General features: G+C 40.5%; 1 long non-coding RNA gene across 1 annotated transcript in view; it reads right to left on the bottom strand.

Moving 5' to 3' along the window:
* Nucleotides 1–660: 660 nt before the first annotated feature.
* LOC145446073 (uncharacterized) overlaps nt 661–19056 on the bottom strand; it is a 44521-nt gene continuing 26125 nt past the window's right edge. Inside the window, exon 4 of the long non-coding RNA XR_013917201.1 lies at nt 661–1522. This is a non-coding gene — a long non-coding RNA (uncharacterized LOC145446073). The remainder of the gene's footprint in view (nt 1523–19056) is intronic.

Here is a 19056-nt window from a genome sequence, read left to right as displayed (position 1 = left end):
TTTTTGGATTCATGTATAAAATTCGTAGGGTGGGGACCAATGATACAATAGCCAAATCAAGCAAAATAATCAAGCATACTAATCATGAAATCGATGAAACATGCCTACGTACAGAAAATCTTTATCTAATAATTGCATATGATGTTTTATCGCTATAACGAGGTATTTGGAAGTCACACTGTCGATTTCGGGCAATTTGTATGTACCCACAAATTTATAAGTTCGAGCCTAAATCGAAACGTGATTTTATGACAACATTTGAGTTAATATTTATTCTATTTTTTCACAATTGCGACCAAACATTCTTCTTTGGCTTGCTGCAGCTTAGATTATAATACTGAGCAAGAAAAGTAGTCACATTTGAGTTTTTTAGGGTATATGTGTCATAGGTCCCCGGGTCGTGTGTCATTGGACCCACCGGGTGGGGACCGATGACATGTTCGAGCAACAAATTTTGAACGTCCATAAATATTTTTTGAAAAGACGGGTATTCATGTATATGTGCGCGATACGTAGAGCTTGTATCAAAGTGCTGAGCCATCAAAAGATCTGCTGTTTTCGGCTGAACATTTCGGGGCCAGCGATCATTTTCCAATTTTTGATCCATCGGTACCCCATCTCCCCTACACCCTGTACCAGAATTTGCAAAGGGTGTACCACTTGGATGGGGTGTACAGGGGTGTACGAGATCCGAATTACAATGAGCCGATGGCTAGCTATCACAAAGGCAGGTTTATGGGCCATTACAGGTTTACGCACAGGTTAATGAGCAATATGGTACGATGTTATCTCAAGTGTAATACTGTACACCGCTTGATTGTGATGTCATAAGCATTTCTCCTATTCATTTAGCTGTTGGCAATAGACCAATGGATCCGTTTGGTGTTGGAAAGTATGCAGTTAACAAACATGTTTTCAGCTAGTCATTTGTCTTTTAGTGATTTTTGAGGGAACCGCCGCGATAGCTCAGACTTCTTGAATCGGTACTTCCTACCCGACGTTAATAAATACCGCAATGCACATAAATGAAGTGACTTAGCCAGCCAGGGTCGAAACAGCTTCCATGTTGAAATCGAAAACCTTTTGTTTTAAAATGCCGATTTTATGTCAAATGTTTCGCCATACATTTGCAATTTGGTATTTTGTTATTAGTGATGCAAATTAGCGACAATAGACTGTGTATAGCGGCATACGATCTGAGGTTACTGACATCTCTTGCAGCCCAAGTGCTACTATCGACTGTGTGTGGTGTGGTGTGGGGCAGGCCTGATACGCAGTAGGCTGGTGCGCCTGCTATCATCGCTGATCTGAATTACCGCTTCTGCAGCAGTAACTTTACCTACTCTCTCCCCAATACTGTTACATTTAGGTTGATTTACGTTCGTAATGCCATGCTGTTTTGCGGCTGACACGAAATAAATTCCAATTTGCGTGGCGGGCGGCTTAACTGGCTGCGAATACACTCTGTGACCAAATACTATTTTATTCAAATCCAAATTTTTTGACGGCAATAACTCCGCTTCTACTGGTCGGAAGTGAACCAAATTTGAAGAACATCGTTTTTATAGACAACCTAATACTTTCATGGGGTGAACAGTAAAATTTCAAATTTTTCGTTATTTATTTTATATAATAAATAGAAACTTTCTTCTCCCGTAGCAATGCGGCTACCGGTTGGAATTGAGCCAAATTTGGTGTGTAGGCTTAAGTTAGGTAACCTAACAATTTTATCAAGTAGCCAGTACGATTTGAGAAAAATTGTCATTTTTGAAGACCCATAATGAACAGGGGTGTACGAGTTTTGAGCAAACGGTAAAAGGGTGTACCACGTCGAAAAAGGTTGAAGAGCACTGGCATAGACCTTTTCGGCCAAGCGTTTCTCGCTGCCAATCGTTCTGACGCACTTCTTGGAGTCGCATGTTATATGGCCTAAAACTTGATTGTATGTCTTGGTGGGTCGTGGCGCGGTAATGGCCCAATAACCAATAATAAAGATAAATGGCTACTTGAATTTTGAAAAAATTGCTTAAATATTCCAAAAATACTCTATGATTTATGCTAATTCACGAAATAATTTTGGGCCTCCCATCGAGCTCGGTTTGGGGTGCGGCAGTTACGGTGCTGATTTGTGTGTGTATGTTAATCGTATGTATAATTGGTAATGATGGAAATACCTGCAGAAAAATGGGTCAGGAATGATTTCGCGTATTTCATTTGGGCTCTGGCAAATCAGCTTCCTCACTTGATTGAGAATTATGTATATACACACCTTGATGTCGTTACTGGACATCTTACTGTCGACTGCAGACTGAATTTGCAGCATCCAATGAGCTACCGGTAGGTGTTATGTTCGTGCATTTTACGTTGGTGTCGTTTGTTTTTTATTTGTCTAGGATTAGTAATTACCGCCAATCATTATTTCCTCGTGTGTCGTGCTTCGTATTCATACCCTGTGTTCTATTGTCTACTCGTCTTTCGTTTAACTGAACTCTGGATCGTGTCGCCTGTCTTAAAGTTATTCAGCTGTATAATATACTGATTTCATATTGCAACCTCGTCGTATGAGTTATTGTTCAAGCAAGATCAAGAACATAACAATTGTTGTCAGAAGTCGGATTCATAGTTATTTCTGCGACGAAGATGAAGCATGGATTCAGGTATGCTAAAGCTGCTCGAGAAGCAGTAGGCAATGATGGCGAGCTTACATGAAACAAAGGCAAATCAAAAAGCACAGCTGGAGCAGCAAAATGCTGGTCACAGATAAGATTTGGACCAAAAACGAGCACAGCACAAAGAAGATATGACACAGCAAAAGCTGCAGCATTAGCGCAGAGGTTAAGTCCCGGTGCGTGAACATCTGAAGCTACCGCTCGTAATTAGATTCGTTTGTAAAATCAAAGGAGAAATGGGACCAGTATCCGCAACGATTCAACCATCACCTAGCAATTTACGGCATTTCCAACATGGAGAAGAAAAGAGCGTGTCTACTCCCATGGGTTGGACCCGAAACCTACTCGCTCATACGAAACTTGTTTGGTGCTGCTGATGTCAGTGCACAATCCTTCGACGCGTTGACTGAGAAGTTGTCTACTCACTTCAAGGACTCAATTCATGTGCAAGCAGCCAGGTACGAATTTTCCAATTGCAAAATGCAGCCGGGACAGTCGTACGCCGATTGGATCGCTGCTCTACGCGGAATCTCCAAGGATTGCAACTTCACATGCTCAAGAGAAGGCTGTGATCAGAGCTACGTTGATAACTAATGCACGATCTCATCATTAAAGATACGCCGCACGCACATGTGAGACGGCATTGTCTTAACACAAACCAATCAGTCCCTCGACGACGTGTTCTCAAAGTAGCCGCAACATACGTGAGACCGCTTGAATCTGATACGGTTATCCAGGGCGAGAGTAACGGTAAAGATACTTCCATCGTCAATAAAATGACGGGAAGTTATCAGAAGGGGAAAAAACCTTCCAAATCCATTTAAGGGCAACTTCCCCGAAATACTGATATCCTGCAGCCGCTGTTTCATCGATCACCAGAGACAAGACTGTCAATATCGACATGCAGTATGTCAGAAATGTGGTCGTAAAGGTCACATCAAACCTGTGGGCATGTCGACCAAACGCAGTGTCACGCAACAGGTCACATCTGTCAATTTCTGCTCAACGCCGCTCCTCTCCTTCGACATCGATCAACTATATCGACGAGTAGGAAACCAGCTCTGGATCAACTCCAGCATCGACGGCATTGCGTGCCGACACAGTGGGACACTGGTGCACCCGCCTCCATGGTGGGATTGACTGGGTACAAAACTTTGGCTCTCCGAAACTCTCAGCATACCATTGCTCTTTCGTAGCGTACATCGACAAGCCACTGAAAGTGAAAGGTATTTGCGCTGCAGGTGGGTTCCGAAGTTCGAGTTGGCTTGAAATTGGTAGTTCTCGACGAACACCGTGGGCAAAACATTTTTGGTCTCGATTGGAGCGATGCTTTCTCCATGCCCGCTAAGGGAACGTCTGCTTTGGATGCAATTTCCTCGCAGATGGTCAAATCGCAGTCCTGTAATACTATTGACGTTTGTGATTCGAACGACAAATTGGTAGCCTTTCAAGTCTAAGTTTCCCTCTGTTTTCTCTAATGTATTAAGACGATGCACCAAGACCAGTGGTTCTCAACCTTTTTTGACACGCACCCCCCTTGGAGATGGTCAAAAGATTCGCGCCCCCCATGAAACCCCTTTCAATTATCGTCATGTCAAAAACAGCACATCATCTAATACAGAGGTGGGCAACGTTTTTGATAATCATGGCCGCATTTCGATTGCTTATGTAGCGAAAGGCTGCATTCCAGGGCATAGCCGCAATGAACCATCTGGACGCAAAATTCCTATGGTAAACTGTCCATATCCATTCCGGTGAACTCCAGACTATTCTACTTTTCACAATGGCCTATTGTGCGCACCGAAAAAGCGAGTGGCAATGTTATGAATAGTTGCGGGGAGCTGCGCATTGTCGCGCGAAGCGCGAAAAATTTTCAGGGCCGCGAACGAATTGTAATTTCTTGACAATTCCCATTCCGGCTCAGATTAAGAAGGGCGCTACTGCATTAAAATCGAAAAATGAATTCTTGTTGAATTGTGCGGAGGGCGAAGAAAATTTCAAGATTAATTAAAATCTCTCGAAAATGCGGGAGTGAATTAGTAATTGCAATTTCCATGTCTACGGCCGCCAACACATACTAATTGAATTAGGCGTCGACGGCCGCTCAAATTCCCTTCTATACGGCCGCAGGCTGCCCACCCCTGATCTAATAGTATACATAAGGTATATCTTACGCCAATTTTGAATCTGCATTCCAGTTGTTGAGTCTTTTACATTGCTGAAAAATTTCTCAAAACTTATTTGAAAATAACAAAAAAACATAGAACAAGACATCCATTAATTAATTTCAAGGTAGGTCACCCTGAGACTAATCCTGATGTTGGTAGTGAGTACAGAGAGCAAGGCGTCGTTCTGTCCTGCCAGGCTAAATTTGATCAGTTTTGGAAATTAATTAAATTGTGTTGATTTATAGCCTAATTGAGGCCGACACCGGGACACCTATGTTGGATCTAAGTCTGTCTTAGGCAGTGCAGTTCGCAAGCTACTAACAACAGCTGCCCAGCGCGACAAGCTTTAGGCTACTGTCAAAGCTATGAAGCAATGAATGACTTACACGTGGGAATTGCTCTCTGTATCTCCGAAGAATTTCAAAAAATTGCTCAAATGAAGTTGAAATCAGACTATACTCCGTTGAGCGCGGTTGCTAGAGTTGCAAGCTTTCTTGAATATGGAATAAATTTCATCTTCATTAATCGTCTTCTCATAATGGATGTGAAACACATGTTCAGACACGTACAATATATACCGACTTTGTCAATTTCTCGCGCCCCCCCCCCCCTATATTGACTTCGTCAATTTCTCGCGCCCCCCTGACAGCTTCCAGCGCCCCCCAAGGGGGGCGCGCCCCCAGGTTGAGAACCCCTGACCAAGACAAAGGTGACAATTCACTTGAAACCTAATGCCAAGCCCGTATTTAACAAGCCACGTCCTTTGCCTTTCGCAAGGCAAATCGCTTTTCAAACCGAATCGAGTAGATTAGTCAATCAAGGTATCCTCGAGCCAATCAATTACAGTGATTGGGCAGCACCTATTGTTGCCGTCACTAAGTCTAATGGATCTGTACGCATTTGTGGTGACTTCAAAGCATTGAAACAACAAATTCAGATAGATCAACATCCCCTGCCCTCCTTAGATGAAATTCTTCATAAGTTACCGGTTGGTTGTATTTTCACGTAAATTGATCTTGCCGATGCTTATTTTCAACTAGAAGTAGATGATGATGCGAAGAATTTGTGTGTCATAAACACGCAATTCGGTCTTTTTCGTTACCGACGCATGTGTTTCGGAGTCGCATCTAGTCCCACAAATTTTCAACGTTGTATTGATGACATGATCGCCGCCTTACCCAGTGTTGCTAGTTTTATCGATGACATAATCGTTACTGGCACTGATGAACGCGGCCATTTTCGCAACCTATCGCTACTCTTTGAGCGCCTCAGGCCGCACAGAATATGGTTTCACCGTTAACTTCGCTAAATGTGAATTTTTCGAAAGTAGTATCGAGTATCTTGATCATATAATTGACAAGGACGGCAAACGCCCGTCTAACAAATCCGTTGAAGCAATCAAACAGTTGCCTAAACCTCGGGATGTTCGCCAGCTACAGGCATTCCTGGGCAAAGTCAATTATTATCGCGCGTGTATTCCTAATTTTACGAATAAAGCCGCTTCGTTATATCGCCTTCTTCAAAAAGATGCTAAATTCATTTGGAATACGGACTGTGACGCAGCTTTTTGCATTCTCAAAAACGACGTAATCGACGCTACGCAGTTAGCTCATTATGAAGTAAACAAGCATCTCATTTTGTCAACGGATGCTCTCAATTCGGAATCGGCGCTGTCCTCTCAATCGAGCACGGTGGCGAAGAGAGACCGATCTCGCACGCATCGAAAAAGCTTTCCGATTCGCAAAAATCCTACTCTCAAATAGAGAAGAAAGCTCTGTCAATCATTTACGGAGTCACTAAATTTCGTCAATTCTTGTACGGTAGAAAATTCACGCTCGTAACGGACCGCAAACCGCTTTTAGCTGTTTTTTCGCCGGACATGAAAATTCCCGTGATTACGGCGCAACGCTTACAGAGATGGGCACTAACGCTCATGGCTTACCAATACCATATTCGCAATAAACCGACTAATCAGCACGGAAACGCCAACGGTTTATCTCGCCTACCAAAGGGTCCCGACGTTGAGTTTGACGAACTGGAAATTCGTAAAAACGCGGAGATCGTTCACGCTATTAATATGGCATTCGATGGCTTACCGTTAACTCGCAATGAAATCTGCGACGCGAAACTGAAAGACAAAACCATGGAACTAGTAAAATTATCTGTCACTTATCGTAACTGGAATCCAAAGACGCACGTTGATGATTTCACTTGGTTTTCGTCTCGCAAACATTCGCTCTCTGCACGAAGACATAGTGATGCTCAATATTGATGGTTTTCAGCGCGTAGTAATTCCGCTGTCACTTCGAGCGAGAGCCTTATCATTGTTGCACGAAGGACATTGGGGTATCGCGAAAATGAAGCAGATGACTCGACGTTACATCGCATGGCCTTCCATTAATCGCGACATTGAAAATCTCGAAGAGTTGCGACGCTTGCCGTAAAGTAATGAAAGCGCCTGGTCGTCAGTATCGCGAATGGCCAAAAACCTCTGAAAGCTTTGAACGGATTCACTTGGACTTCGCAAGTCCAATGAAAAATAAAATGTTTCTTGTTATCGTCGATGCGCATTCGAAATATCCTTACGTTAAAGTAATGAATGTCGGATCTACCACGACCTTGCGTGTAATCAACGTTTTGAGGGAAGTCTTCTCGCCCGTAATAATCGTCACGGATGGCGGACCGCAATTCACATCGAATGAATTCGATACGTTTTGTTCGAATTTGGCAGTCAACCATATCACATCACCGTCTTTTCAAACTGCCTCGAACGGGGAAGCGGAGCGCTTCGTCCAGACTTTAAAAACTGGATTGATAAAAAATTGCGACGTGGAAAAAGATCTCAGCTTCGAGCTGCAAACACTTCTCGCTACGTACCGATGTGCACCGTACCCGGGCATAGACTAGAAAACGCCTGCTGAGATTTTACATGGTCAACAGCCACGCAATTTGTTAAGTTTGTGCTCGCCCTTCGATAAATCGAAACCAGTTACGGCATTTTGAGATTGGTTCCTCGGTTTACGCGCTGGGGTGGTGACGGAAATATTGGGACGTGTTGTGTACATTATAAAAACAGATCATGGGTATCGGAGAAAGCATGAAAACCAACTCCAACCACGCTTGATTTCCACCATTAATGGTACAGCCACACATGAAGTTGTTCAGCCTCAACGGTCACAACCTGAGCAGTGAGCAACCATTGGTCAGGAATAGGGCACAACGTCCTGCAACTATAGTCCTGCTCGAACGTCGGGCTGACGTTATCCGCTTAGAATTCGAAAACAAATTGAGTTCTATCGGCGAACATAAATTACCTTGTACTCTTAAAAGGGAGGGAATGTTATGTTCGTGCATTTTACGTTGGTATCGTTTGTTTCTTATTTGTCTAGGATTAATAATTACCGCCAATCATTATTTCCTCGTGTGTTGTGCTTCGTATTTATATCCTGTGTTCTGTTGTCTACTCGTCTTTCGTTTAAGTGAACTCTGGATGGTGTCGCCTGTCCTAAAGTTATTCTGCTGTAGAATATACTGATTTCATATTGTAACCTCGTCGTATGAGTTATTGTTTAAGCAAGAGCTAGATCAAGAACATATCAGTTAGGCAGATATTATGAGCTATACTATACCGTTACTATTGAATAGTCTTGGATAATAGCTTACTTGAATCATCGAACGTAACAATACTAATAGATAGACCATGTTTCATGAATTAGTTCTGATGATATTTTGGCTTCGGGAAACGCGGAGGCTGGAAATAAAATTTAGGGGTCGAAGGTATAAAAAAAGGTTTTAGAAACCATTATATAAGGGGCGGTCAACATATGGCCCACAGACAGATCCCGGTCTTACATGATCATGTGGCCAACCTAAGAAATATGACCATCAAACTTTTTGTATTTCATTTTCTCATGTCATATCCGCCAACTGGTGAAGTTCCCCGCCCCTGCCTTATATAATGGTTAAACCGTTTCAGCTCGGTTTATATCGTCTTTCGGGTTTACGATTTAGTGGTATGTAAAACCACGAAACATTAGTGGCTAAAGCATCAGTAGGCCTACATCGATAAACAGTGAGCAGGGGCTGTCTGAGTTTTCCAGATGACAGTTTCGTTTTCAGGGAAAGGAGTTACTGATTTTACGTGTGGATATATGCATTCTGCTCAGACGTGCTTCAGGGACAACGCCCATTGTAGGGTCGTTCTGGAAAAACATATTACAAACCGGTAAGTTCCTTCATATACATGACGCTGTGTGCTTTATTATAAAACTACCCGCGCAATCAAACGAGGGTGTAGGGGAGATTTGGGACCGATGAGACACTGGGACCGAAAATACTTGAAAAATGATATGTGATAATCCCATGATTACAGTACGCAACTTTGTCTACAATAGGGTTGCCATATTTCTGCAACCCAAATTCCGGACACTCTTTAGCGCCCATTATTGGATTTCAAAATGAGTTATGACGTCACAGTAGAAAAGCTTTGCTCATAGACCAGAGGTGGTCACGATCCGGTTCAGGAGTATGTGGCTGTGTGTTGTGCAACCGGGACCGAAAGCACATGTTTTCAGCCCCTTCCGCCAAAATAAACAGTGATGTTAAGCCAACACTATAGGGTAAACGATGAAACTTCTGGGCGGGGGTGCTTGCTGTAGGAATCTGGTTTTTATATCCACCTGGTCGTTAAAATATTTGAATGAATTCTGTCAATATTATTGGTTGTTCCATATATTACTATTTAAATACTACTCTCCGCCCACATGATTGGAGTTAGCGGTAGAGCTCGTGGAGAATGAACAGTTCGAAAATACGGGGACCGTAATTGCACATCGTTACGTCATGTTTATGTTCTAGCGATAAGATTGTTTATCAACCTTATGCCGGCGCGCACCACGGAGATTTATAAACACCCCGCATCCAGTGGTTTCCAACGTTTTATGGTCGCTACTCCATCTCCAATTTGAATATGTTCCGTGGCTCAGATCAAAATTTGACGAGCTGATTACTAAAAGAAGTCAGCACCTTTGCTCACATTTACTCACGGGCTATTTGGGAGGCTGATTAACTTCAACATATTCGCAAACCCTAGAACAAAGGTAACCGACCCTTCGTTTGGAACCACTATCTTTGAATAAAGCATTTAAGCGGCCTTAACGATCTCTAGGAATATACCGTTCTCCTATAATCGCGATTACAATTAGGCTTATTCCAGTAAATTAAGGTTGTTTCTATGTATATTTTATTGCAGTTTTCTGCGAGGATCGACAAATGAAAATCAATAAATGCGATGGCAAATCGCGCGCAGCGCGAAAAAAAATCATGCATCAGCATAAATATTCCCAAAAATTATTGTTTTTACGCTGATTGACGAAAAAAATTATGAGCCTACGTCAAGTCTTCAAAATTCCGGACATTTGCCATATTTTAGAAATTCCTCCCGAACGCTAGTTTGAACAGTGAAGTTTCGGACATGTCACAGAGGAAATTCCGTACGTATGGCAGCCCTAGTATACAATGGCATGCTGGCTGAATCTTTCCTCGCATGCAAAAAACTTCGACCTACGTGAGTTATAAGGTCTGTGACAAATAATTTACGTTTTAGGGGGTGTAAGATAAATATGGATCGACATATACATTTTTCAATATTACCTTCCACACTAACAGTAGTTATGTAGATCGGTCGTGATTTGCCTGGGGTTCTTATGGGCGGGGTGGTGACTCGCCTGAAAACCGGGGGTGGTGACTCGCCTTTTTAGACCCCCCTCTCGGCGGTGAGTCGCCATGTGTTCTTATGGGTGCGGCCGTGATTCGCCCTTTCAGGTATAGCTCGTGGCGGTCATTCGCCGTGAAAACTCGGGGTCGTGACTCGCCTTTTTTGCTATAGGCGGTGGCGGTGATTCGCCTGTCGTGTATTCTTACGCGGTCTCTGGTGACTCGCCATGTGTTCTTATGGGTGCGGCCGTGAATCGCCCTTTCAGGCATCTCTCGCACGGTGATGAATATGTATCAAGTAAATAGTCATGTGAATGAACCTTTGTTAATGTGTATATCGTAAATTATTATATATGATGTAGTTTAGTCGTGACAAATGACCGATCGTGTTCTAAGTCTTTCCTCGCTATTGATTGCTAGCTGGATAATACTTTCAGTTCGGATTATTCGCACCTTCCGTACCGCTGTTTCGCACCTATAGATTAGTCTGCTGTTCACAGTCGTGACTTCACCGCGATAGCGCAATTTTCGAATCAGTCGCATGGTAATGTTTTGCTATTTAGTTTACCACAGAGCCGGCGTAGACGGTGATTCGAATACCAACAATAGCCGCGTTCACATACCAACACTCCAAAAAGGTGTGAAATATTTCCTACGAACACTCACAAGATAGCACATCAGAATAGTCATCTCTCGTGGTTTGATGTTACAAAGATAGGAATCACGCACAAGTAATATTTTGGTAATAAGTTTGTCACATAACCGGCATAGATGGTGATACCAACAATAGCCGCGTTCACAAACTAACACTTCAAAAAGGTGTGAAATAGGTTGCAAACCCCGCGATCGCTAACAAGATATTGTCTCGGACATAACCATCTTTCGCGACTTGCTGTTACATACATTCCAATCACTCACAAGATACTATTTTGGTACTTAGTTTGTCACAGAACCGGATTTCACTGGTAAAATTTAATAATTAACGAATAACAGAGCCGGCGTAGACGGTGTTTCGAATACCGACAAATTCTCACTTATTTCTGATCCCGCCCTAATCCTTTGCGAAGTTGACGCTTATTCGAAAAGGTGTGAAATAATTGTAAAACCCTACGTCGCTGACAGGATAATGCATCAGACATAGCGATCTAGTTATAGCACGGGTCGGAATCCATTCGCGAGATGTTCTATAGGCAAATTGAGATAATCCGAAACGAAATATTTTGACTTTGGTGTTGTGTGAATTGAAATAGGATTGACAAACATGACTATCAACTTTCCACAGTCCCATATTGATATTATACGCATATTGATTTGAAACAAGTAATGGAACATTGCAACTCTATTCGCGATCCGACTTTTCGTTTGTCAAAGCGACATTTTAACATCTTACCATACTCAAAAGAATTATTTACAACATTAACAAGTATTCAAAATCTAGTTTTCACTTACTTGATTATATCACTGCAACTCACAAATTTGAATTAATTCATCCTGGTTGTATTCGTATGATCGGTCGTTTTTATTCAATTGTAAAGGTCGTTACTATTCTGAAGACAATGTAAGCTATTTACTAATCGACACATAAATGACTTGACATAAACATATTATATTTCGAGTATACGAGATTTGAATGTCTGAACAATAACCGAGAAATAATTTATTACAATAAAATACGTATATTACAGCGTAAAAGATGTTTGAATGTCAGCAACTCTGTACGGTCATAGTTACTACCACTAATTTACCCGACCAACTCGTCATGATCATTCCTGAAATCAACACAAATATGACCACTGACTTGAGTTAACCACAAAACAGCATCAAGTTTTAAATCCACTCGTAGCTTACGGATTACTTGAATGCTGGTTATGTTTTGTTGTAATTGAGTTAACGAAATAGTATTACGTCTCGACATCTTACCATCTTACCATATTCAAAGAATCAACCACGAAAACATTGTCAAGTAAATCCGTTAACCGACCAACTCAAACAGTATCAATACGAAAAACAACCAAACATACACGAATCCATACAATCACTAAAACCTAAAATCCATAACAAGCTTGGTTGTATTCATATCCCTACGCGTCTTTTTTATTCAACTTGAAAAGTCGTTACTATTCTGTAAGATAAAGGAATTACTACGCGGTATATTCTGCAAGACAAACTAATTACTACTCGGTATATTTTGAAAGACAAAAGTAATTACTTCTCAGTGTCGGCGACTTGAGATTAACATAATATGTTTGAGTATGCGAGATTTGACAGTCTGACCATCGTAGTTTCTTACAAACGAACACAGGTGTTATATCAAAAATTATCATGATGTAAACATAAGGATTGACACATTGATCATTACTTTATTATTAAATTATTTGCGTTAATTAAACCCGGCGTTGTGGTAAATGTTATGACAGCAACAAACTTTTCAGTACCAATGTTATTAACATATTAAGCTGTAAACTATGTGTGTCTGAAATGTTTTGATTGGGAAGATTACTCCACCTTGGTAAAAATCACTCTGCGTATCGCGATATCAGGAAATATTTTACAAATGTAATTGTTTCCAGTAACCAAGACTAAAGATGAAACAGCAATATCGGTATTATTACATTCAACAATCAGTACAATTATTAAAATCTATCGTTTGCGATAAACAGCACTAGAGATGTAATAATTCCAGTATTCATACATTGAACATCCGATACAAAATGCTTTATTATCCCGATTCCCAACGGGTAATTGAAACGACTAAGTGTAGAATCAGTATATCAAAATATCGTTACCATTGAATCCAACGATTTATTGTCGGAATTTGCGACAGAGAATTGAAACATATGCACTTTACAGAGTGTGAAAATATCACTTTGAGTATCGAGTACCGTTCGAAGCTAGCAATCAATTCTTGATCATTTCAGTAACTCCCCATTGTGCGTGCTAAATGTAAAATATCGCGAGGTTATACACTCTAAGACTTTGATCATTACAAAAGTAAATTGGTATATGTTTGCTAGATGCATTCAGTTAGAAATGTCTGGTACACAACAATCGTAATATCAAGGGAGTACTTGCTACACTGTAATTCACTTAACGTATTTTGCATTGTTGTTCATTTGTAGTATTGATTGTTTTTGAACCTCCAAATAATAATTCCCGACATGAAACCAAACCGCTGAAAGTCGTTACCATCACAACGAAACCATTTGTACGATGTTTGCCAAATGTATCCTATAGTTAGGTGTACTAGAATCACTGGTCCAACACATACACCGACAATGCAATCGAAAATTTCCCCATTGTCATTCGTCAAAGTAAAGGTCGTTACAATACTCAACCCATAAAAGATCTTACTTGTATGTGATTGAATCGCAGGTAATTAACCCACTAAATCAAACCATAAGGAAATTTCACTCACTCATCGGATATGAAACAGCGTCACTTAATCGACGTAGATCGTTTTACTAAATGCAAATCATACCTGACCAACAGAAAACAATTTTCACTCACCTTGTAATGAAACCAAGTGGTGGGCCTTCGTTCAATATTTTGTCTGTGTCAAATACTTTGTAATAAACACAATGGAGTGGTTGAGCTTTTCATCATCAAGCTGTCATTATTAAATCAAGATTTCGGTAAACTTGTAAATGTATCATTTAACTAACCGAGTTGTATGCACAGTTTGATATTTTTATCATTTAGTGATTGCTGAACATACCACTTCGAAATACTGCGTTGATCTCAATTCCCTTTGTCCTGATAATCACAGTACTTTTGTTTTGAATTCATAACAATTGGCTTTTCTATGACATGATAAATTAGAAGATTTTGAAGATTGGTTGCATATCACTAAAAATAAGATACCACACATATTATTACTGTTACTCCATTCATCGGTATTTTTTCCGTTGTCGATTTCCAAACGAGTAAAATTTATTACTTGAGTTGCTCTGCTTACTATATTTAAATGTAAACTCACCCGTCTTTCAACAACAAACAATGTTAAAAAAGTATGCAATCAAACACAACAAGTTTTACGATACTAATTATTATCCCACATAACTCATTTCTTACCGAAGACGTATGAAATATATTCATGTTACACGAAAATATTCGCTCATGCTACAAACCTGTACAATGATTGGTGGTGCTTTCAAACTGTTTCGATACCTCAAGAACTTTATTGTCTGAATGGTTGTTCATGTATCGTAATTATCAAGTAGTTCAACACAGAACTAGTATTAACAGAAACACCAGAGTTGTTTACACAAAAGTTTGTATGTGTACAGTATGCGAATACCATGTGTAAGTCCAGCACAATTGTGGTATCCATACGAGTTTAGTTAACACAATTTACGACACCGAGGTCGCCTCATCTTTCGTAAGACAACAAACCAAGGCTTCAGGATATGTCCATGTCATAACAATAAATCAGCTACTCCAACAACAGAGTACATATGTTTTCTAGTTACGGTGCTTACATCTTACACACAAATCGACCTACTTTGCTTACGAAAAGCGCTGAGTCATCACATGGTTATCCTCACAACAATACAACTAAAATATATTATCATACAAATTGGTCGTTATAGTTTGCCCACCAACGATACATCGTACAAGTAGCAAGTCTCGAGAATCCAGTTATTCAAAAAAACGTGAAAGTGTTTCTACACCAAGTCGGTATGTTGACGAAAGCATATATTGTAATATCATGATCGATTTACATTCGTTGGTCACAAAATGTCACTACTCTAAATAATTATTTTTCACTCAAAGCCTACTTGTCACCATTCGTTTCATCAATCACGAGTTCAAGAAACCTGCTACGACATGAATTGTTATTTTTATGTTGTGTAAATAGGGAATAATTAATTTTAGTAACACTTTATCAACATCATCGAGTTGTGCGAATAGATTTACATGTGGTCTTGTGGTTTTAATCGAAGTATACAGCACGGTCTAATGTAGAGTCATCTCTATTGTACAACAACTCGGTAATCGAAATGCATTAAAATTTAAACAACGATCTTGGTTCGTCGCACCAAAAAATATGTTTACTATCACGATACTCTACACAGGCCGTGTAAATCCTTTTCACACTCGTAATAGTATACCAACAGCTACCGGCGACAACGTTTAACAATACCAACGACACTAAACATACGATACCTACCCAAGTAAAATTACCATTTTCACCTGGAGGTCGGTCGTAACCCGAGTAGAAATACCATTATCCTTTGGAGATTTATCGTTTACCCAGTGTAACAAACCCCTTTTCCTTTGGTAATCTATTTTTCTCTGGGTAACGAACCTTTTTCACTTGGAAATATATTTTTTCTCCGGGTAACAAACCTTTTTCACTTGGAAATATATTTTTTCTCTGGGTAACAAACCTTTTTCACTTGGAAATATATTTTTGTCCCCGGGTAACAAACCTTTTTCCCTGAACAACAAACCATTTTCACTTGCAAATATATTTTTTCCTGGGTAACAAACCTTTTTCACTTGGAAATATATTTTTTCCCTGGGTAACAAACCTTTTTCGCTTGGAAATATATTTTTTCCTTGAGCAACAAACCATTTTCACTTGGCGGGTCGTCGTTTACCTGACTAAAAATATCATTTTCCTTTGGAGATCTGGCGTTTACCCAGTGTAACAATACATTTTCTCTTGGTCATCTAGCTTTTCCTAGAGTAACAAAACCATTTTCATTTTGAAATCTGACAAACACACCCGAAAATTTGGTATTTGTTGTATTGACGATAGTTTGAAATAGATTACAACGAACAGTGATGGAAATATACACGGACTACCGGTTTCAGAGTATACCCCCTTCAGTCGTATCACATCAATATCATCGGTTACTCACATACAATATCCTCTTGTACACCGAAATGCATGTTTTGGAAAATTGGACAATAGACTTCCATAGTTCTGTGATGTCCGGGTTCGTGCTTTGGATTTTCCAGAGTCAAAATGTCTGAATAAAACACCTCCTCGACGATGGTTGGTATGTGGATAACGGGGTTCGGAAGACGGTTGGATTTATGTCACCCATCGCGATAACAATTCCAGGTCGAGTTTTCCTCCCGCATGTTTACTATATTGTGTCGTTATTGGTCAGTGTATGTCTCGACATTCAGTTCGAAATCGGAAACCCTGATAAAGTATGTAACCGGATCCGGATATCAACTCTGAATCGATAAACCAATGAACAATATTCAAAGTAAACATGTTACATTCCACGAAAAAATACCATCCAGACATACGTCGCGCTTGTTTGCCCACATCAGTATACGCGTAAATGGAGATGTGTGACATTGCATGTAATGTGTTGGTATACAAACATCGATCCACAGACATTATCATAGCCGGTAGTTTTGATGTAGATCGAATGTCATCACACCCGATAACAATGTCATACCAATAAGCCACATTGCAATGACTCTGAGTCAATCTGAAGCGTGACATACAGACACACAAACATCGAACCGTAACATGGGTTATTCGCACGACGGTGAAAGTGAACTATACAGCATATACCAATAGAGCGTTCACAGTCGAATATGCGAACCACGCACAATCACATACCCTGGTTTTTGTTGGATATGTACGAAACCAATAAATCGATACATTTCTGCTCCTTCTACGTCAATAATACAAGTGTCATTCCAATGTATCGCTCGAATGTAAGGCTCGTCGGGTGTAAAATCCATGTCAAATAACACCAAAGTGTGCTTTCCGTGTTTTATTATTTCCACCGACGCTTCTTGTCTGTGTCGTAACACTATGGTGCGGGGAGTTGAAAAACGGTGGATTGTGAAACGGATTGACATGACCAACAGAATCGACGTCAATAGACTTGTGACGATGTCGTTTCAAAATGATACCGATCTCTCGTGGCGATGACCGTTTCGAAATGTCACCGGACGAACTGAATCCTTACGATGATGTGTTTTATGATTGCGTGTGAAATCGCGAGGTAGTGTTCTATTGTGGTGTACGATTGCAGTCTTCATTCCACAGAAACACACCTTATTGAATCACAGTATCAGTCCGAGATTTGCAGAATCACTGTTCGCGATATTTATCTGGAGTCGTTATGTGGGAGTAGCGACATCCATGCATCGTGACTGAAAGACTGATCGCAATCATTTCGAGCACCCATACTTCGATAGTTCACATAGGTCAAACGCTGCAGCAGAAAACTTCGGACAACACGACGGATATTGACCGATGTATCCAGTCACTAGCGATCTGGGTGATCTGTCCGGAGATAGGGCCATGACTATCTTGTAATGTTACAACACGATAACACCATCGAGTAAATCAGTGAACGGTGTCGAAATATCGATGTAATAGCGCGGACTCAGAGTCATTGCAATGTGGCTTATTGGTATGACATTGTTATCGGGTGTGATGACATTCGATCTACATCAAAACTACCGGCTATGATAATGTCTGTGGATCGATGTTTGTATACCAACACATTACATGCAATGTCACACACCTCCATTTACGCGTATACTGATGTGGGCAAACAAGCGCGACGTATGTCTGGATGGTATTTTTTCGTGGAATGCAACATGTTTACTTTGAATATTGTTCATTGGTTTATCGATTCAGAGTTGATATCCGGATCCTGTTACATACTTTATCAGGGTTTCCGATTTCAAACTGAATGTCGAGACATACATTGACCAATAACGACACAATATAGTAAACATGCGGGAGGAAAACTCGACCTGGAATTGTTATCGCGATGGGTGACATAAATCCAACCGTCTTCCGAACCCCGTTATCCACATACCAACCATCGTCGAGGAGGTGTTTTATTCAGACATTTTGACTCTGGAAAATCCAAAGCACGAACCCGGACATCACAGAACTATGGAAGTCTATTGTCCAATTTTCCAAAACATGCATTTCGGTGTACAAGAGGATATTGTATGTGGGTAACCGATGATATTGATGTGATACGACTGAAGGGGGTATACTCTGAAACCGGTAGTCCGTGTATATTTCCGTCACTGTTCGTTGTAATCTATTTCAAACTATCGTCAATACAACAAACACCAAATTGTCGGGTGTGTTTGTCAGATTTCAAAATGAAAATGGTTTTGTTACTCTAGGAAAAGCTAGATGACCAAGAGAAAATGTATTGTTACACTGGGTAAACCCCAGATCTCCAAAGGAAAATGATATTTTTAGTCAGGTAAACGACGACCCGCCAAGTGAAAATGGTTTGTTGCTCAAGGAAAAAATATATTTCCAAGCGAAAAAGGTTTGTTACCCAGGGAAAAAATATATTTCCAAGTGAAAAAGGTTTGTTACCCAGGAAAAAATATATTTACAAGTGAAAATGGTTTGTTGCTCAGGAAAAAAGGTTTGTTACCCGGGGAAAAAATATATTTCCAAGTGAAAAAGGTTTGTTACCCAGAGAAAAAATATATTTCCAAGTGAAAAAGGTTTGTTACCCAGAGAAAAAATATATTTCCAAGTGAAA

The sequence above is a fragment of the Botryllus schlosseri genome, chromosome 1, assembly GCF_051294905.1.
Source record: "Botryllus schlosseri isolate E-star chromosome 1, Bs_hap1, whole genome shotgun sequence".
Lineage (NCBI taxonomy): Eukaryota > Metazoa > Chordata > Ascidiacea > Stolidobranchia > Styelidae > Botryllus > Botryllus schlosseri.
The sequence above is the reverse complement of the archived record's forward strand: the minus strand, read 5'-3'. Positions and strand labels throughout refer to the sequence as shown.